Source organism: Dasypus novemcinctus, chromosome 8 (genome assembly GCF_030445035.2).
Source record: "Dasypus novemcinctus isolate mDasNov1 chromosome 8, mDasNov1.1.hap2, whole genome shotgun sequence".
In the NCBI taxonomy this organism is placed as follows: domain Eukaryota; kingdom Metazoa; phylum Chordata; class Mammalia; order Cingulata; family Dasypodidae; genus Dasypus; species Dasypus novemcinctus.
In genome coordinates this window covers 97,949,550-97,972,380 of record NC_080680.1, presented here as the reverse complement: position 1 = coordinate 97,972,380, position 22,831 = coordinate 97,949,550, and the positions used below count along the sequence as shown (strand labels likewise).

The window sequence follows — 22,831 nt, the reverse complement described above, 5'->3', positions numbered from 1 at the left end:
TCACTTATGGGAGATGTGAGTACATATGTCCGTTCCCACTGGGTCTTGGGCACTGCTTATCTTTTTTTTTCAATGTTGTATTCAAAGATCCCATCTACTCTCCAACATTTGGAATGCCAGTAGTGGTATTGATGCCGTCTATTAACTGCTATTGAGCAAATCTATGGATTAATCTCACATGGTTCAAGACTTGGATTCTTACGTGCGATATAACAATTTTGGCAGCTTTACTTCTCCTGGTTGAAGAGACCTATAAAGAAAAATAATTCAGAGAATCACACTATATTTACTAGAGGTTGAGATGCTTGAGCATCTATCAGATCAAGGGAAATGAGGGAAATAAAAGTCTACCCTTACACTTCCGATCTGCTGTAATTCCAGGAACTCTGAGGTTATGTAATCCAAACTCTCACTTACGGGAGATGTGAGTACATGGGTCCATTCCCAGTGGGTCTTGGGCACTGTTATATATATATAGTATTCAAAGATCCTATCTACTCCAACATTCGGAATGCCAGTAGTGGTATTGATCCCATCTATTAACTGCTATTGGGCAAATATCTATGGATTAATCTCACATGGTACAAGATGTGGATTCTTACATGGGATAAAACCATTCTGATGGCTGTAGTTCTTTTGGTTGAAGAGACCTATAAAGAAAAATAATTCAGAGAGTCACACTACATCTACTAGAGGTTGAGACATTTGAATGTCTATCAGACCGTGGGCTATATTATATATAATATGTAAAATGCAAATACAAGAGTAAAGCAGTAAGCAAAGCCATTAAACTTTGATGGTGGGAGCATAAAAAAATAATCTCTTGCAACCTCAACTTGATTCTCCATTCTGCCCAGAATCCCTTATATGCTTCCAAAGTTAGTTCTCCTTCTTTATTCTTTTAGTTCACAGAAAAATTAGGAGTCATCAGATGAAATCTCCCTTAATTTTCTGCCACCTGACCTCCAAATTTATATGTGGCTGTGAAATTCTGTATGATCTGGCTCTTCATACTGACCCAGCCACATCTCCTACAACAGTTAGAATTTTCCAGGCTCGTTGGCCTTTTTTCATTTCCTTAGACATATCATAATTTCAACCAGCTAATTCCTACCTGTCCATCAGGTCTCATTTTAAATACCTCTTCCTAAGGGAGATGTTCCCTAACCTGCTAAATGAGGTAAGGTTCCCTATGTTAATAGTTAATACTTATTGAGCACTTCCTAAGTATTATCTCATTTAATCCACGTAGCATCCCTATGAGATAGGTACTATTATTATTATCATCTCATTTTACTATATAACGAAACTAAGGCACAAAGAGCTTGTGATCATCTTGTCCAGGGTCACACAGTAAGTTTTTTAAAAAAGGAAGTTTTGCCTAAGTACTTATGCTTCCTCCTTGCTGTATACTCTAATGGCACCCTGGCTATAGAACTAGGATATCTTTGGAGAGCTAATCCTGAACTGAGTTAATGAAGGAATTGGGCAGCTCTGGAGCTGAGTTGTGGGCCACAGGACTGTCTTTGTCCCTATGGGCAATGTCAGGAAGTGACTGAGACATGGCATTCTACTCAGGCATCCATTACCATTGATGGCTGTTGCTCTGGCTGATGAGTACTAGTTAAAGGTATAGAATTCTAATGCCAAGGAGAACTTAAATTTATAATAGAGAGAATCATTGTTATTTTGTATTGCAGTGAACATATTCTGCTGGAAAACATTTTAATCTATCCCTTTTCCAAATCTCTGCTGCAGCATACTTTCCTTAAATGTCTCCACTCCTGCCTAGGGGTTTTCCTGTGGTTTTCAGGGCATTGAAAGTTACTGTGCCTATTATCCATGGCTAAATATAGGGGGAAAACACTACGCCTGGTACATGAAAATCCTATGTTATTTTCATGCATGTTACCGCTGACCCAGGTATCTAGTCATAGTTTAATGGGGGTGTTATAAATCATAGGAACATCAGAGAGGGAAGTGGATGTGGCTCAATTGATAGATCATCCACCTACCATATAGGAGGTTCAGGGTTCAAACCCAGGGCCTCCTGGCCCATTTGGTGAGCTGGCCCGCACGCAGTGCTGCCGCGCACCAAGAGTGCCACGCCACACAGGGGTGCCCCCCACATACAGGAGCCCCATGCACAAGGAGTATGCCCCACAAGGAGAGCTACCCTGCGTGAAAAAAAAGCACAGTCTGCCTAAGAGTGGCCCTGCACACACGAACAGCTGAAGCAACAAGATGACGCAACAGAGACATAGATTCCCAGTGCCACTGAGAATGCAAGCAGACACAGAAGAACACACAGCAAATGGACACAAGAAAGCACACAACAGGTGGAGGGGGTGGGGAAAGGGAGAGAAATAAATAAAAATAAGTTTTAAAAAAAAAATAGAAACATCAGAGAGACAAGGGTCTGAACACAATGAGCATGAAAAGGAAAGCTGCTCCTCGCTTCACCTTGTAGGGCCCTGTGGCTATAGGAAGAAATCGATGAACATATTATAATATTGAATCTTGCAAAATTTTGAGTATGTTTTTCTCTCTGGACACATTCTGATGGCATGACTTTGTCAGTGTCATGTGGTCAATAAAATCTCCTGAGAGGTTTATAGCTAAGTATTTACTCCTCTGTGATTTCCCAGAGCTTTATAAGACCCAAGGCTACTGGAGGCTGTGTTCTGGACCCTGTGAAATATTTTCCCTTATTAGTCCCTACAAGATGGTACTCTGCCACTCGGCTTTTCCTTTCACTCCTTGCATTCTGACTTTAAGGGAATATCTCCAACACGTTTGTCAAATTGTTTTGTTTTACCCAAGTACTCTCCTGTCCTCCAAATGAATTTTGTCCTCAAAGAAGGGGTCAGGAGCAGATGTGGCTTAAGCGATTGTGTTCCCGCTTCCCACATCGGAAGTTCTGGGTTTGTCCCTGGTGCCTCTTAAAAATAAATATACAGGGAAATGGACTTGGCCCAGCAGTTAGGGCGTCCGTCTACCACATGGGAGGTCCGCGGTTCAAACCCCGGGCCTCCTTGACCCGTGTGGAGCTGGCCCATGAGCAGTGCTGATGCGCGCAAGGAGTGCCCTGCACGCAGGGGTGTCCCCCCCGTAGGGGAGCCCCATGTGCAAAGAGTGCACCCTAGTAAGGAGAGCTGCCAAGCGCGAAAGAAAGTGCAGCCTGCCCAGGAATGGCTCCGCCCACACTTCCCATGCCACTGATGACAACAGAAGCAGACAAAGAAACAAGACGCAGCAAATAGACACAGAGAACAGACAACTGGGGGAGGGGGTGGGAATTAAATAAATAAAATAAATCTTTAAAAATAAATAAATAAATATACAAATAACAAGTAAACAAATGAAAAAAACCAACTCAGGGAGCCGATGTGGCTCAGTGACTGAGTGCCGGCTAGCCACATCTGAGGGAGGCCTGGAGTTCAATCCCAGCCCCCAGTACCAAAAAAAAGGGGCCATTGTATATTTGTAAATTAAGACTTACCAGCACTGATAAGTCCTCTGTAGTTTCTTTGTGCTTAGGACAAATGAAAAGCATTATATTACTTTTAAATTTATATAAATGTTTTCCACATTTAAAAGCACTAGTGTTAGATTGTATCAATCCACTTATTTTATACACCAAATATTTACTGAACACATACTATGTGCCAAGCACATTGTTGTTTATAGATATACCATGGTAAATTGTCCAGGACCTCAGATGCTATATCTTAAAACAAACAAACAAAAATATCTAATTCTTTGAGAAAAATGTAAATGAGAAGCTTACTTAAAACCATCAAAGTAGTGAAACTTGTCAATTGCCAGTTATGTCTTTGTGGAGTATGAATACCAAATATAGTGCCTAGACTCATCAATCCTAGGGATGTTTCTTAAACAAGATGCCACTTACACAAAATGGCAGCTTCTGATAACATTAGTAACATTACTCTGCTATGCTGTCTTGGTAATTTAACACTGCTTCTCCTCGCACTTATGGGCCTACAAAAAATTAATTTTGATCATGTTAGAAACAAAGGATTTGGGTGCTGTGGCTATATTTGTTTTTCTTTTTTTCTTCTTCTTCTTTATTTTCTTTTAAATGTTACATTCAAAAAATATGAGATCCCCATATACCCCCCACTCAAGCCACACCACCCCTCCCACATCAACAAACTCTTCCATCATTGTGGCACATCCACTGTACCCAGCGAATACATTCTGGAGAACTGCTGGAGCACATGGACAGTGGTCCACATTGTAGTCCACACTCTCTCCCAATCCAGCCAGTGGGCCATGACAGGACACACAACATCCAGCATCCATCCCTGCAGCACCACCTAGGACAACTGCAAATCCTGAAAATGCCCCCACACCATATTTCTTCTTCCTTCTCCCAACCATCAGCAGTCACCATGACCACCCTCTCCACATCACTATTACAATTTCTTCCCTTACTAAGCACAGTAGTTCCCCAGCAGAACACCAGTAAGTCCACTCTAATCCATACTCTATTCCTCGATCCTGTGGACCTGGGATGGCTATGCCCAGTCCCCCTCTACATCGAGAGGGGGTTTAGATTCCACATGGATGATGGATGCAATTCTCCTGCTTGTAGCTGTAGGCACTCTTGGCTCCCTGCTGTGGTGGCTGACTCTCTTTACCTCCCTGACAGCTGGACAGGGTAAGTCCAAGAAACCAGAAGGTAGGAGCTGCAAGTCTGCTGAGGCCCAGGGCCTGGCCATCACATGGACAGTTCAGAGATTCAGGTCTCCTGAGTATACACCAACCCAAACGCCAACCACAGGTCGAGTAAAAGTAACAGAAGAGGCATGTGTAGAAAGATTATATCTGAGTCCAAGTCCATCACACTCAGGAACACAAACTCCAAAGTAGGGCCAACTGACATGGCCCTGAACTCCAGAGCCATCTGCCTTGACCATAGAACCTGTGAGTTGCTGCAGTCCTCAGGAGAACCAGCACCTGGGTTTCCATCTACCTTGGCTGTCTCTGGTATCCTGCTGAGGTGTGCATAAGCATCACCCTCTGATGACCTCCTGACTCTTTTTTGGAGACTCATAGCCATGTAAACCCATTTGTCCTTCCCATTTCCCCCTTTTATCGAAGGTCAAAATGCAATTTTTAACACCTGATATTACATGTAGGCTGAAATATTCTGCTGGTTTGAGTTGACCTCTTTGTTCATGGTCTTTTTTGTAGTTACATCATCAGCTGGTGCTTGGTAGTAATCCCTTGGTGCCAGGGAGTCTCATCCCTGGGAGTCATGTCCCACACAGGGGGGAAGACAATGCATCTACATGCTGAGTTTGGCTTAAAGAGTGGCCACGTTTGAGCAACAGGGAGGCTCTCAGGAGGTACCCCACAGCTATAGGCCTAGTTCATATTTCAGGCACACAGGCTCATAATCAGAGCCATCGGTATCAAGGGCTCATCATTGGACCATTCTTCTTTTTTGGTCTTTGCCATTGCACGTGGGGAATTGTTCCATTGGGGAATGTGATAGAGCTCCCTTGGTCAGGAATCCAGCACTCTCTCATCTGTCATTTCCAACTGAAACCACTATGAAAATATCCAAACCTTTCTATGTACCCTGTATACATGCCCTGGAGAACTCCCTCCCAACCGTGTGCCCCTCACTAATGACACCCCACACAAGTGTTCCTCCCCCACCATAGTTGAACCTCTCTGTAATTCAAAACTTCTTCAAAAAGGAAGCCCAATATATTGCCAGGTTCCATTAATAGAAAAATGGAATATAGGGATGGGTTTAAAGGTTAGATATAGAATACAAAGAAATTTAGAAAAATTTAAAAAGGAAAAATAAATTGGGGTATCAAAGAAATGAAAAAATGAAAAAGCTTTGTTTTTGACATTTTGCCTTTCATCACTGCTACAGGTGTTGCCCTGTATGTACAGTGGCAAGGCAATTTCTTCCATTTCTTCCTCAATGTGTACCTCCTTTCTTTCCTCCCCCCCCCCTTTTTTTCCTGATATTAAGTTTCTCTTGACATAAGTTTTAGGTCACAGTAATTCACGTATACAATATATGGTACTCCCACATATCCGACATCAAACCCTTTGTCCCTTCCCCAACAGTGATCTTTTTACATGTTCATATTATATTTGCTGCAGCTAATGTACAGATATCGAAGCAATACCTTTCAAACATGGTTCCATTTGGGTTTACAGCATGGTTTATATTTTAGACTACACAATTTTCTAAATTTTTAGCTATCTTATGTTTTACATTATGGTTTACATTTTAGCTTACAGACTTTTATACATTTTTGGTGTAATTTAACATGACCTATATCCATCATGGCATGACCCTTTGGAACACTTCCATTGCCCCACAGTTACCCTGATTCCATGTATTCAACACCTCTTTCCCCCTCCCCTCAGGGTTGTGGGCTATATTTGAAAGAAGGGATTCTTGATTTATTCAGGGGGTGAAACTATCACCTTTTTGACATACCAAATCCTTACCAAACATAATTAAATATACATTTAGTTGTTATAGTTACCTGAAAAGATACTCCTTATATAAGGTCCATAAGGACAACAAGATCAATAACAATAAAGTTATTTTTCTTCGGTATATCATCCGTCCCTGGGAAGAAAAAGAAATAGCTAAAAGTGGATTAAATAAAACAATGTATGCAAAGTAAGCTGTGTTAAAGTCTGCCTCTCTGTGACCTAAACTGGATAAGTTAATAGACATTGACTAGCAATTAAAAATCTCTTGATCCTTGGATGTCTTTCCATATGAAAATAGGAGTCAGTATAGTCTGCTTCATTTGAGCTAGTTGCAGAAAGGCTTAGGACATGAGCTACTTTTATCTGGCCTTCATGCAGGAGCTATGCCCCTTTTTAAAAGTATTTGAATATAAAGTTGATTCAGAGCACTGGCTGGGGGCTTAACTTTAATTTTTAGGTTATCTGTGCATTGGCCTTGAATTTTTAACCATCAAGTTTACAAAACTCCTTTGTCTCACTCAATCTACGCAATATACAATTGTCTATAAGCAGAAAAAGAATTGAATGTGGTTCAATATGGATGAAATTAAGGACAATCTTACCTTTTGTTTACCTAAGATCATATAGGAATTTTATGCGGCTTCTTCCATAAAAACATTTATCATTTATGTTATAGTGTTTTGGGAAGACATGTGGAAAATCTTAAGAGGTCAGTTTTCAGGTAGGAGATTTTGAGACCTTTGAAATATCAGGAATCATAACCTAGTATTGGTTCCATGGTCCTCTCCAATTTGTGTGTTTATTATTTCAGTCTTCTGTGAATGATGATGTCATCAAATTCTCTTTTGATGATGAAAGAATTAAATAGTTGCTATCATAACAATTCTTATGCTGGTAGCTTCCCTTTATCATTACCAGGAGACAAAATTTTGTCCTATATTTTTAAAATAAAGAATTCTTAAGTTCCTCTCATTTATTGGAGTTTTATAAAGTTTTATATAATATCTTTGAATTGATCTATAATTTACATAAAAACATGTAATTTAAATATACAGTTTATTGAGTTTGTGCACACGTACACATGTATGAGGCAACCATCTTAATTAAGAGCTAGAACATCTCTATAACTTCATAACTATTTAAAGCAGTTTTATTGAGATATATTCCTGTACCATATAATCTATCCAAAGTGTATAATCAATGTCTTTTAGAATAATCACAATGTTGTGCATTCATCAACACAAAAATTAGAACAATTTCATTACTTCAAAAAGAAAAACTACACACTCTTTAGCAGTCACCTTTCATGTCTCTTTGAGTCAATACTCTCCCTTACTCAGGAAATCTGATTTCTATTACCATGACTGAATTATTCCTGTTGTAGAACATCATATACATGAAATAATATGGTATGTACTCTTTCTGCCTGGCTTTTTTTGCTCCAAGATTTTGTGATTCATTCATTTATTGTGTGTACCTCATACCATACAAAAGAAATTGATTCAAAAATTAATCATAGATCTAAGGTAAAACCAGAAAACTTTTAGAGGAAAACATAAGAGTATATCTTTGTAACTTCAGGATAGATAAAGCTCTCTTAGGTCACAGAAAGTAATAACTATAAAAATGATAAATTACACTCCATCAAAATTTTAAAACTTCTCATCAAAAGACACCATTAACAAAATGAATAAGCAGGTCACAAACTGGCAGAACATATACACAAAACTTTATCTGATAGCATATCTAGGATATATAAGGAACTCCTACAGTACTAATAAAAAGACAAATAACCCAAGTTAAAAATAGATTAAAAAGTTTAATATTTTCTTGTTTACTGTGTGGGTGTCCACCCACTGAGATAACACATTATGACAATATAAACACTTACATATTCCTGCTATGTTCTCAATTAGAGGGACAAGAATCTCTTGAGAACATAGGCAGTGCCTAATCAAATTAAACAGACCAATATGTCAAGCCCTCAACATTATTGCAAGTATGAATTTTATTCTTAAAAAATTGAAACTTAGTAGTTACCATAAGTTCTGAGGAGAGGGGGAAGGAAGAATAGAATAGATGGAACATAGGGCATTTTTAGGGCATTAGATTTGTTCTGAATGATCTTGCAATATGGATACAGGTATTTTGAGTTTCATCAAAACCTATAAAAGTGTACCATGCAAAATGTAAACCATAATATAAACCATTAAGCATGGTTAATAGCAATGCTTCAATATTTGTACATCAATTGTAACAAATGTACCATCTACATGTAAAATGTTATTAATAGGGCAGAATGGAAAAGGGGGAGGGCATTAGGTATATGGGAATTCCCTTTTATTTTCTCTGTGACTTTTCTGTAACCTAAAGCTTCTTTGAAGATAAAATTTAAGAAAAAGACACTGGGGGAACACACGGAAGAAATTGTCACTGTACATGCAAGAAAACAATCTTACAATGATGAAAGATACAATGTATTAAATTTTAAAATTTTATTTCAATTGTTTATTTTGCATTTTGTATTTTGTTATTTTTTAAATTAGTATCGTTATTTTGTTTTTAATTTAATTTAATTTTTTCGTTTCGTTTTTGGAGAGCTTTTGAATCACAGAAGGGTCACAACTGTGGCAGGGGAGGATCCCTAGTGCAGGGCATCAGTGATGGGGGATGTGTAGGAAGGAGTACAACTGGGGCACGCCTCTAAGATCTATGAATATGTTCAGGTGTTCATGGGGCATTATCTCAGTGGGTGGAGACCCACACAAAAATGGAGAGAATATTGAATTCCCATCCTGGGAAGTCTTGCTACATTCTCTAATAGAACAGCAAGAATCCCCTAGTATATAGGCAGTGGCTAGTGGAGAAAGGCAGACCATTATGCCAAGCCTTTGATATTGATGATTTTACTTAGGAACCTATTTCTTGGGAAATTGAAACTTAGCCTAGTATTATCTATTGCCTAAGAATTTCTCCCTGAAAGCTTCCTTGTAGCTCAACTGTGGCCTCTCTCTAAGCCAAACTCAGCATATAAATGCACTACCTTCCCCCCAGCGTGGGGCATGACTCCTGGGGGTGAGCCTCCTGTCACCAAGGGATTTTTACCAAGCATCAACTAGCAATGCATTTGGAAAAAGACCTTGACCAAAAGGGGGAAATGTTAAATAAAAATGAGTTATTATGGCTAAGAGATTTCAAAGTGAAACAGGAGGTCATTCCAGAGGTTACATTTATGCATGTCTCAGCATGATCTCATTGACTGCCACAGTAAACAGTGCTTCAAATAGCAGGGCTCCTGAGGGCTCTAGAGACATCCAGATAATATAAGCAGGGCAGACAAGCTCAGGAATTCAGCACCCTGTCAGTGGGCCTTAACTTTGGAATTTATGCTCCTCAGTGTAACATAGTTCGACTCATTTATAGTTTCCCTACACATGGGTCTTCTGCCTCTGTTATTTGACCCTATTATTAGCACTATATTTGTTAAATATATATTCCAGAGACTTAATCTTTGTTCTGTTCATGTGCTGGTTGAGTTCTGAATCTCAGCAGAACTGCAATACCTACTCTAGAGTTCACTGTACTCACCTAGGACATCTAACAAGGAGATGATGGTGGACAATGCCCATCCCAAGGAAGAGAGAGTGTCTGCAATTGCAAGCAAGATAGCTCCATCCATCTGCCCCATGGGATCTAAGCCTCCTCTCAATTAGAATCAGAGTGGAACATCACCATCCCCAAATCCTCTAGATTGGGGAATGAACAATGGACTATATTGGACATTATTATTCTATTATTGGCATTGTTATTCTAGCAATGGAAGAATTTTATAATTTTTATAATTGATATAAGGGCATTTTGGGGACATTGAAATTGTCCTGCATGACATTGAAATAACGGATACAGGCCAGTATACATTTTGTCATAATCTATAAAATTGTATGGGGCAGAGTATAAACTATAATGTAAACAAGATTCCACAGTTAGTAGCAATGCTTCAATGCGTCTTCATCAAGTGTAACAAATGTACTCTAAAGAAAGATGTTAATGTGAGAAAGTGTAGGGGGTGAGGGGGTGGGGCATATGGGAATCCCCTATATATTTTATGTAACATTTGTGTAATCTAAAGCTTCTATAAAAATTTTTTTAAAATGTTTTTAAATAAATAAGCAAACAGCAAGATACTGGCAGAGTATGGAGCTCTTAGCGTCAGCTCCTGCCACAGGGCAGTTAGTAAACACCCACAGCTATCTAAAGAACCTGTTTGGGGGCACCAGGAGACCATAAGAGCATCCTGCAATAGCCTTCAAAGAATAGAAGCAGGAACCTGCCCATCTGCAGAGAAGATTTGTAAGTAGAGCACTCCACAGCCTGGAGGCCGGTGTCATCCTCCAGTGGAGGCATAAGACACCTGGGGAGCTATTCCACAGCTTGAATTGTAAGCTCTGCATCCTCAAAACGGGGGAGGAAGAGATGGTTTGGCACCAACTTCAGCTACTAATTAGTAAACTCAGATGGCAAGAGGGGTAGCAGGGCAGACCAAAAATCACAGTGCTGATAGAAACTGGCTTCTTTCCATCCAGATCAGATTGCGGCTCTAGCATAAGCCCCATCCAACCATCAGCAAGGAGGACTGCAGGGACCTTCACCAGCCTCTCCGAGAAAGTATAGGTCATGCTGCCGAGACCAGTGATCATCCTACTCTGGTGGCGCAAGCCGCCTCAGGAGCTGTTCTGTGCCTGGAATTGGAGGCTCCATTTCCTAAAAACAAGGGAGGAAGAGAGAGTTGGCCACTGATTTCTGGTACTGATTAGTAAACTCAGATGGCTAAAGTATAACCCTAAGAACAGCTAAAGGTTGAATCTGTTCAAGACAGAAAGACTCTACACAGCATGAGGGGAAGCCAGGCTGACTGAAAATCAGTGATGGTAGGGACTGGTTTTGTTCACCCTGATTGGCCAGCAGCCCTAGTCTAGGCTTCAGTCCCACCTCTAGCAAGGAAGAAGCTGGAGGACCCTGCAACCACCTTTCCAAGTAACTGCAGGTACATTTGGCTGGCACAGAGTGAAAACTGGAAGTGGACCAGGGCAACTGTGGTCTTCTTGGACCCTTATTGCATAAGATTGTTGCCCACATCTGCAGCTCAATCGCTGCCCCAGGCAGGAAAGAAAGGGACATGAACCTTCATTAATCTCTCTGGATAACTACTATTTAGGCCTGCACAGCTTGGATTATTCCACACAGTTGTGGTTTTGTCCCTACCCCTGGCAAAGGAGAAAGTTGGGCAACACTTCATCGGTCCCTGGGGGCAATGAGGACAGTTTGAGCCTCCACAGCTTACAGCACCAACTACATCCTTGGCTACTACTACACAACCAGCAAGGGAGAAAGGGCAGAAAGCCCTAAACTAAAGAGAAAAACTGCACCCAGAATAAATACTCTAGCAAGCCAGATGCCAAGACACCAACAAAAAATTACAATCCATACCAAGACATAGGAAGATATGGCCCAGTTAACAAGATAAGCCTCCAGAGGACATAAAGGAGTTGAGGTAAACAATCACAGATGTTCAAACAAATTGCCTTAATAAATTCAATGAGATGGTGAGAGAGCTAAGGGTACTAAAAAGACATTGAATGAGCACAAAGAAGAATTTGAAAGCATACATAGAAAAATAGCAGATCTTATGGGAATGAAAGGTGCAATAAATGAAATAAAAAATACACTGGAATAATTTAATGGCAGATTTGAGGAGGCAGAAGAAAGGATTGGTGAGCTTGAAGAAATGGCCTCTGAAAGCAAACATACAAAGGAACAGATGAAGAAAAGAATGGAAAAAATTGAACAAGATCTCAGGGAAATAAACAAGAGCAAGAGATGTGCAAACCTACATGTTATGAATGTCCCAGAAGGAGAAGAGAAGGAAAAGGGGGCAAAGGAATATTTGAAGAAATAATGGTAGAAAATTTCCCAACCCTATTGAAAGACATAGACATCCAAGTCCAGGAAGCACAATGTACTCCCACCCAAATAAATCCAAATAGACCAACTCCAAGACACACACTAATCAGAATTTCAAACACCAAAGACAAAGAGTGAATTCTGAGAGCAACAAGAGAAAAGCAATGCATAACATATAAGGGATACCCAATAAGATTAAATCCTGATTTCTTACCAGAAACCATGGAGGCAAGAAGACAGTGGTATGGTATATTTAAGGTGCTACAAGAGAAAAACTTCCAGTCAAGAATCTTATATCTGGCAAGATTGTCTTTTAAAAATGAGGGTGAGTTTATTTTTTTATTTTTCTTCTTTATTTTCTTTTAAATGTTACATTCAAAAAATATGAGGTCCCCATATATCCCCTATCCCACCCACCCCAACCCTCCCACATCAACAACCTCTTCCATCATTGCAGCACATCCACTGCACCTGGCAAATACATTCTGGAGCACTGCTGCACCACATGGACAGTGGTCCATGTTATAGTCCACACTCTCCCCCAGTCCAGTGGGCCGTGGGCCACAGCAGGACACACAACATCCAGCATCCATCCCTGTAGCACCACCTAGGACAACTGCAAATCCTGAAAATGCCCCTACACCGTATCTCTTCTTCCCTCTCCTGACCATCAGCAGCCACTGTGGCCACCCTCTCCATATCACTACTACAATTTCTTCCCTTACTAATCACAATAGTTCCCTAGCAGACAGAAACTGAGAGAGTTTGTAACCAAGAGACCAGCTTTACAGGAAATACTAAAGAGTGTGCTACAGCCTGAAAAGAAAAGACAGGAGATAGAGGCATTGAAGAGAGTCTAGAAATGAAGATTATATCAATTAAAATAACTGAAAGTGTCAAAAGAGTAGTGAAAATAAAATATGACAGCTAAAACCCAAATATTCAGGAATAAACTTAGTAAATGGTGTAAAGCACTTGTATTCAGAAATAATGCTCATTGTTAGAAGAAATAAAAAATGGCCTAAATAATGGGAAGAACACTCCATGCTCACAGATTGGAAGACTAAATATCATTAAGATGTCAATTCAACTCAAATTGATATACAAATTCAATGCAGTTCTGATAAAAATTCCACCAGCATTTTAAAAATAAATGGAAAGCACAATTATCAAATTTATTTGGAAGGATAAGAGGTCCTTATCCCTTTAAGCCAGAAACATCTTAAAAAGGAAAAGCAAATTTGGAGGACTCTCATTTCTGGTCTTTAAATCATATTGCCTAGCTGCAGTGGTAAAAACAGCATGGTACTGGCATAAAGACAGACATATAGACTGATGGAACCAAATTGAAGGTTCCGAAACAGAGCCTCACATCTATGGTCGAATGATTTTTAACTAGGCTGACAAACACACCCAGCTTGTGCAGAACAGTCCATTCAACAAATGGTGTTGAGAGAACTGGATATCCATAGCCAAAAGAAGGAAAGAGGACCCCTATCTCACACCTTATACAAAAGTTAACTTAAAATGAACCAAACACCTAAATATAAAATGAAGAACCATAAAACCTCAGAAGAAAATGTATGAAAATATCTCCAAGCCCTGGTGGTAGGTGGTGGATTCTTAAAGGAGATAAGAGGAGGAGTGAGAAGGACTACTGATGTTTAATATATGTAGAAGTTTTAATTAGCTTCACTGTAAAAGTATGGAAATGTACAGAGTTGATGGTAACACATTATAGTGAGTAACAGCTGGTTTATAAATGGTAGTGTGGCTGAAAATAGTGAGTAACAGCTGGTTTATAAATGGTAGTGTGGCTGAAAATGGTCATCTAGGGATGTAAATGCTGATTAACAGAATGCTAGAGAATAATCAAGAGACTGAAAAACATGGTAAATCCAGAGGTGGATGAGAATTGTGGTTGATGGTGAGATGCAAAAGCTAGAGCAAATGTACATCACTATTGCAGGGTGGTGGGAATATGGAGAAGCAACTGGAGTGATCTATGGACTGTGATTAACAGTAATAATGTTATATTCTTGCATCTATGCCAAAGATATGCTGAGTTGATAATGAGGCAGTATGGAAAATGTGTGCCAAATATATGCTGTGGACCTGGTAATAATCTGATGGTATTACCTCATATTGTATAGTAAATGTTCCACCACAATGTGGTGTGTTGTTAGAGGGGTGTTGTTTTGGAATTCTGCACTTTTGGATGATTGTTTCGTAAGTTTACAACTTCTGTCATAAAAATATATTTAAAAAATAATAATAGGGTGGGTTGGGGGAAAAATACACCAAATATAATATAAGGACTATGGTTAGTAGTAAGATTTTGACAATATTTGTTCATAAATTGTAACAAATATCTCACGACAATGTACAGTGTTGGTGGTGGGTTAATGTATGGGAACTCTATGATGTTATGCATGTTTGCTTTGTAAGTTCACAGTTTTTACTATATACTTATTGTTTATGTATGTCCATGCATAAATGATACAATAATAATAATAATAGGGTGAGTTGGGGGAAATACTTTCATTGGTAGTAATATTTTGAGGATGCTTTTTAGTCATTAGTTAAAAATGTTTCACAACAATTCAAGGTATTGGTGGTAGGGTGAGGTATGAGAGCCCTGTATAAAGTTATGTATGTTTGTTTTGTAAGTTCATAACTACTACTATACACTTATTGTTTATGTATGTTCATGTATGAGTGATATAATTCAATAAATTTTCAAAAATTGGTAGAAGATTGAAACAAACATTTCACAAAAGAAGGTATATAAATAGCTAATAAGCACATGAAAAAATGCTTAATATATCAGTTTTTATGCCTAGTATTTGTGTGGTATGCTTTTTCCTATTATTTTGTTTACAGTCATATTTTTCTTTATATATATTTAAAGTGCATATCTTCTAAATATCTTTTTTTTAAAAAAGTGAATATCTTGTAAACAACATATAGTTGGGTCTCACTTTTTTATACAGTCTGTCAATCTCTACCTTTTAATTGGAGTTTTTAGTCAATTTATATTTAATGTAATTATTGATATGGATGGTTTACATTTATCAACTTGCTATTTATTTTCTATTGATCTGATGTATTTTTGTACCTTTGTTATATTTTCTTATTTTGAGTGAATTTTTAATAGTTCATTCTAGCTCCTTTATTGTTTTTAGCTATACTTCTTTGCTTTGTGGGTTCATACTGGGTTTTTTGCTAGTTACTCTTGGTATTACAATATACATCCTTAATTTATCTTATACCACTTAGAATTTTTAAGAAAAGACAAAAAAAATAAACTTTTGTGTTCACCCATGTAATAACTATTTGCAGTGTTTTCCCACATAATAATGGTTTGTAATGTTTTTCCTTCCTTTCTGCAGACCTGAATTTCCACCCTTCATATTTCTTTTTATACTATAGAACTTTCTTTAGCAGTTACTGTAATTCAGGTCTGACTGTAAAGATCTCTGAGTCACTATGGTGCTTTGAAATTGTATGTACCCCAGAAAAGCATGTTCTTTAGTTAACCCATTCATTGTGGGTATGGTGAGTAGGATCTTAACTCTAGATGTGACCCACCTCATTCAGGAGCCCTTTATAGGAAAATGAAATTCAGACAAAGAGGGAAAAAAGCATACAAGCAAAAAACTGAAAGCAACAAAACCTGGAAGAGAAGGGAGAGACCAGCAGATTCTGCCATATGCCTTGCCATGTGGCGGAGGAGTCCAAGATCATAGGAAGCCCATCTTCAGGGGAAAAGCATTGCCTGATGATGCCTTTATTAGGATGTTTACCTCAGCCTCAAAACTGTAAGCTTGTAAGCTAATAAAGTACCACTGTTAAAAGCCAATCCATTGTATGGTATCTGCTTTTGGCAGTCCAGCAAACTAAAACAGCATAGCTTGTCCATGCCTCAAATTTGGACTTCTAGTCTCCAACCTGTTAGCCAATAAATTCTTGTTGTTTAGATCCCCAAACTATATTATTTGTTATAGCAGCCCTGACAAACTAAGACATCAAGGAACAACAAAGATTGCCAGCACCATCAGAAGCTAGAAAGAAGCAAAGAAGGATTATTCCCAAGACTTCAGAGGGAGCATGGCCTTTGATTCCTGACTTCCAGCCACAAGAACTGTGAGAGAATAAATTTCTGTTGTTTTAAGCCACGCAGTTTATGGCAATTTGTTCTGGCAGCCCTAGGGAACTAATACAACGTTTATCACCCTCATGGATTCTGTCCCTTGAACAAATGGATTAGCATTTGGCCAAAACACAGGTAGTGCAAGTTGGTTCTGCTCCATGCTATCCGGGTGTGTAGCTGGAAGGCTTGTCAACTAGAAAGTGGAATCATCTGCTGACTTGTTCATTCACATGTCTAGCAGTTTATGCTATATATTGATTGACTCATTTTGTCTCCACATGGTACTCTATGTGGTCTCTTCATGTGGGCTAAATTGGCCTTCTTCACAGCACAGTGGTTGGGTTCCAAGGGCAAGCATCCTGAGAAAGAAAGAGAAAAGAAGAGGAAGAACAAAAGGAGGAGGAGGACTAAGAGGAAGAGGAGGGAAAGAGAAAGAAGAAGAGAAGAAAGAAGAGAGATATGTAGCAAAGAGATGATAAGCCAGGGATGTTTATCAAGACCTTTTACTTGGAAGGATTCAAACTCCAAACTCTCTTGCAGTGGGCATCTGCTGAAATATCTGCTTAGCTCTTCCAACCTTCCAGTTGTTGTTTTATGCCTGCACACTTTGGAGATGTGCATGTACTGTTTAGGGTAAGCCAAGGATTTGAGAAGCATCGATGTCCAGACTTGGAGGACCTCCTTCTATGCCTCCCTCCTTTCCAAGAATTCTTCCCTTAGTTTCCAGCCTCTCTAACAACTCCAAATTCCATACTCTGAATTCTCAGATGAATAAGACTTTGGGTTCCTGCTAAGTTCTTGCCATCCCATGCTGTGCAGGTGGGACGTGCCCTCAATGAAAACATTTAAGCATGAATCTCTGGATCTCATTAAATGTCATTACCTTACTTCATTACTCTCTGTTTTTTCCTGATTTTGGTCTTGCTCAAATGTCTTCACATAGCTGCTTTTTATTTTTATACAGAGCTTATCATTATTATTTGCAGAAGGGTTGGTCTGATGCAGCCTCCTCTGTCATTACTGTAACTAGACCTCTGTTTCCCTTTTGTCCTTATATTTCTGACTGGCTGATGGATACTTAGAGCTAGATTATAGGAGTAATGAATGAATATGTGTGGGTATGTGTGTGTGTGTGTGTGTTGGGTATACATGAGAAAGAGACATACACAGACAGAAAATGTGTTATGTCATTCTCCTGTATTTGACTCTTCTGTAAAGATTTGCCCAACTTAACAAATTCATTCTCTCCTTTTTAATTACGGAGATTTCCATATCTCTGTCCTGCATAACACTGAGCACTTCAAGTACTCATAAAAGTCTTTTCCAAATTCCCTGTACGGTACCTGGCCTATGGGGACTATTTAAAGTGTTTTGCTTATTTAACTAAATGGTTCACCTTATTTTAGTCTTCTATTTTAATTAAAATGATTGAAATAATTCCAAGAATTCAGAATACTTTTTTTTGCTAAACAGGAAATATGGTGCCCTTCTGCCTCAGTGACATTTCTGGAGGTTCTTAATGTTTAGATCACACTTGTAAGTCCTTGTCAAAGAAAAAAGATGCTGCAGCTACTGCCCACTACTAACAAAGATGCCTGGAGCCTGGTAACCTTTTAGATTTGGCAGGCGGCACACACCACATGTGGGTTAAAAGGCAGAAATCTTGAGTGGGGCTCTCCAGCCTACCCACAGGCCATTACAGCCAGGCGAATTTTATACACCAACTTCAGACTTTGTTTTGCTGCTCCTTAGAGCCTTAAGACCCTGAATAACGTTTTTAATTTCTTTTTTACATTTTATTATTTCATAATATGGTGTTAGGAATGATAAAGGACCCAGGTTCTCTTTCTTCCAAAAGGCCAGTCAATTGTTACAATGCTGTTTATGGGATAAGTTAATTCACCCAGTGATTTTAAATACTACCTTTTATTCAACATTTATAAGATAAATATTTATAAAGTGTGTACAGTGTTCCAGGTAGTAGAGACCGAACTGTGAGCAAAGCAAACACCTGTTCTCAAGGAAATTATATATTCAAGGTTGGGGAGACAGACAAGAAACAAATGAATATATGTATCAGATGGTGGTAAATTATGAAGAAAGATAAAGCAGCACAAAGGGAAAAAGAATGACAGGAGGGTGATAGTGTTTGGGCAGAGGGCCAGAGAAATTCTCTAAGGTGCGATTTGAGCAGGGCCTAGAATGAAATGAGAAAAGAAGCCACTTAACTTTCTGGAGGAAGAGTCTTTCAGGCAGAGGCAATGAAGAGTAAGTGCAAAGGTCCTGAGGCAGTAGCATGCTCAAAATGTTCAAGAAATAGTGCAGAGGCCTTGAGACTGGAATAGACCATAAAGGGAGAATATTAGATGAAGTCTAAGTGGTAGCGAGAAATAAAATCTACAATGTAGGACCTTGTAGAGCACAATAAGGACTTGGAGTTTTATTCCGAATGAGCAGGAAGCCAGGGGAGGATTCTGAGCTAAAGAGGAGCACGAATGATCTGCCATCCACTTGAAAGATCACTCTGATTGCCTTGAGAATAATTTTTTAGTGGGATCAAAGTTGCAAATTGACAGTAATCACTCACAAATAAGATTTAAATAAGGAATCTATCAGAGACATCGATTTATTTTACTTTAATAAATGAAGCGAGAAGAGGCACATTTCAAACTTTTCCTGACTAGCAAATAAATCATATAATTATTTACACCTTTAGAAACCAGAACGACAGTGTGAACGTTATTACTTGAGGAAACCAGTTATCAAGTTAAGATGATAAAGCGAGCCAGACTCTTAGATATAAAAATTTACATTTCATAGAACTCAGCAATAATCTCTTTGTTACAGATGCACTGCAAGGACAACATTCTTTCATAGTTTATGATAGCATAAAACATAAAAGGACATTCACAATTTTTTTATACAAGTTCTCATACTATACAAAAAAGACTAGAAAGGAGTGGATATAGCTCAGTTGTTGAGTGCCTGCTTCCCATGTATAAGGCCCTGGTTTTGATCCCCTTTACCTTCTGAAAACAAGCAAACAAATGAAAAAGACCAACTCTTAGTGGGGAGCAGGTGTAGCTCAGGGGTTGAGCACCTGCTTCCCACATACGAGATCCTGGGTTCAATCCTCGTTACTTCCTCAAAAAAAAAAAAAAAGACTAGGAGAGATACTTTTTCTTTTCTTTTCTTTTCTTTTATTTATTTATTTATTTATTTCCCTCCCCCACCCCAGTTGTCTGTTCTCTGCATCTATTTGCTGCGTCTTCTTCCACTTCTGTTGTTGTCAGCGGCACAGGAATCTGTGTTTCTTTTTGTTGCGTCATCTTGTTGTGTCAGCTCTCAGTGTGAGCAGCACCATTCTTAGGCAGGCTGAACTTTCCTTCATGCTGGGCGGCTCTCCTTACGGGGCACACTCCTTGTGCTTGGGGATCCCCTATGCGGGGGACACCCCTGCGTGGCAGGGCACTCCTTGCGCGCATCAGCACTGCGCATGGGCCAGCTCCACACGGGTCAAGGAGGCCCGGGGTTTGAACCGCGGACCTCCCATGTGGTAGACGGACGCCCTAACCACTGGGCCAAGTCTGCTTCCTAGGAGAGATACTTTTGTAATGGCTTGCTTTTAACTTCTTCTATGAACTGTCTCTTTGCACTAATTTATGGCTTACAATTTTCTCTGCTTTTTTCAGCTAGGAAACAAGAGAGAAATCTCATCCTGATTCCTTTCCCTAGCAGTTACTAATTAAGAAGAACTGCTCAGCTTTGAAATATTCTTAGCACTAGGAGAAAGAGTAAGCCATTGATGTGGGCTATGGGTGGGAGGCTCTGTCTCTTCGGAGATAACCTTAACCTAAGCTGTCTGTCCCGACTTGTGGGTGTGGAACGGTAAGAGGCTGCAGTCCTGCCCTTGGTGACCATGGCAACGACTCCAGTCCCAGGAAACAATTTAACAATGCAAAGTCTATAAACTTTAAATATTCAGGGAAAATGCAAAACAAATGTGCTAAAAGCTTATCTAGAATGTATGGAGTCCATGCTAAAAGCTTACCTAGGATGTGGAAGATACATGCTAATTCAAGCCCAGTGAGAACTGAAACAAAAGGACCATTTGGCTTTTCCTCTCTGTATAAAAGGGACTCAAAAATCTTGTTCAGGGCTCGGGTTTGCAACAGTAAGCTCCCGAGTCCACCCAGCCGTCAATAAACCATTTTTCCTTCTCAAAATCATTCCTGAGTCCTGGCCTTTCTATACGCAAATAATTGAACCTCTCTCAAATTCTACAACACCATAACAATTTTAAACTTATAAAATGTAGAAGGAAGATATGAAGAAAGCATAGCGCATACATGTTCTGCTTCTACAGACAGAAACAGTGTGACCAGTTAGAAGGCTATTGCCCTAGTCCAGATGGGAAATCATGATGACCTGATTTAAGTGGTGGAAGAGAAGATGGTGAAAAATTGTCAGATTTTGAATATATCGTAGGTGTTAAAGAGTTGATGATAGATTGGGTGTGAAATGTGAGAAAATGAGAAAGTCAGTCTTTTCAAGTTTTCTTTCTCCAAGTTTTTTGCATTGAGAAACTGGAAAAGGTGTATAATTTACTTAGCTAGAGGAGACTAAAATATCGAGTACAGTTGGATATATTGATGTGGGCTATGAGTGGGAGGCTCTTTGTCTCAGAGATAACCTTAACCTAAGCTGTCTGTCCTGACTTGTGGGTGTGGAATGGTGAGAGGCTGCAGCCCTGCCCTTGGTAACCATGGCAACGACTCCAGTCCCAGGAAACAGTTTAGCAATGCAAAGTCTATAAACTTTAAATATTCAGGGAAAATGCAAAACAAATGTGTTAAAAGCTTATCTAGAATGTATAAGGTCCATGCTAAAAGCTTACCTAGGATGTGGAAGATACATGCTAATTAAACCTACTGCGCACTGAAACAAAAGGGCCATTTGGCATTTCCTCTCTGTATAAAAAGAACTCAAAATTCTGGTTCGGGGCTCAGGTTTGCAACAGAAAGCTCCTGAGTCCAGCCGGACGTTAATAAACCATTTTTCCCTCTCAAAATCATTCCTGAGTCCTGGTCTTTCTATACGCAAATAATTGAACCTCTCTCAAATTCTACAACAATATGAATCTAGAATTCAAGAAGAGATGGGCCTGGAGACATGAACTTGTGGGTTAGCAGCACACTGATGGGACTGAAAACCACCTGGATGAACTCGCCTAGAAAATAAGTGACTTGACAAGACAGCTGAAGGCTGAGCCCTGTAATGATGCAGTTTAGAGTCTGTAAATATAAATAATATTTAGGAAAGGGAACTTAGGTGAAGAATCCAAGAGCAATAGAGAGCAGCAGCCCAGAAGCCAACATCAGAAAGACTTTTAGGAAGGATTGATGAACTGTTTCCAATGCTACTGATGGGTCATATAATGACTCAATTTCTAAATTCTCTATGTGTTCCATTAATTTTTTTCTTCAACTTTTTATTTAGAAATAGTTATGGATTTATAGGAAGTTACCAAAATAGTATAGAGACACCGTGTACCCTTCACCCAGTTTCCTCTAATGGTTAAGTTCTATGTAAGTACAGTATGGGAAGCGGACTTGGCCCAGTGTTTAGGGTGTCCATCTACCACATGGGAGGTCCACGGTTCAAACCCCGGGCCTCCTTGACCCGTGTGGAGCTGGCCCATGCGCAGTGCTGATGCGCGCAAGGAGTGCCCTGCCACGCAGGGGTGTCCCCCGCATAGGGGAGCCCCACGTGCAAGGAGTGCGCCCCATAAGGAGAGCCGCCCAGTGCCAAAGAAAGTGCAGCCTGCCTAAGAATGGTGCCGCCCACACGGAGAAATGACACAACAAGATGACGCAGCCAAAAGAAACACAGATTCCCATGCTGCTGACAACAGAAGCAGACAAAGAAGACGCAGCAAATAGACACAGAGAACAGACAACCGGGGTGGGGGGGAAGGGGAGAGAAATAAATAAAATCTTTAAAAATAAATAAATAAATAATAAGTATAGTACATGATCAAACCCAGGAAACTGACATTGGTAAAATATGACATTTGATCACATGAATAGATTTGAACAGCTATTACTGTAATCAAGATACAGAACTATTCCTTTACCACAAAGATCTTTCTCATGCTATACTTTCATGGTGGCCCACACATTTCTCTCCCCACATCATCCCTAACTCCTGTCAACCACT

At 39.5% G+C, this 22,831-nt stretch overlaps 1 long non-coding RNA gene across 1 annotated transcript; it reads right to left on the bottom strand.

Moving 5' to 3' along the window:
* Positions 1–202: 202 nt before the first annotated feature.
* LOC131279622 (uncharacterized) lies at positions 203–6,632 on the bottom strand. The gene is made up of 4 exons (XR_009187019.1): positions 6,546–6,632; positions 3,503–3,535; positions 603–650; positions 203–250 (listed from the first exon to the last, which is right to left on the bottom strand). It is a non-coding gene; the product is annotated as an uncharacterized lncRNA (long non-coding RNA).
* Between the last annotated feature and the right edge of the window lie 16,199 nt (positions 6,633–22,831).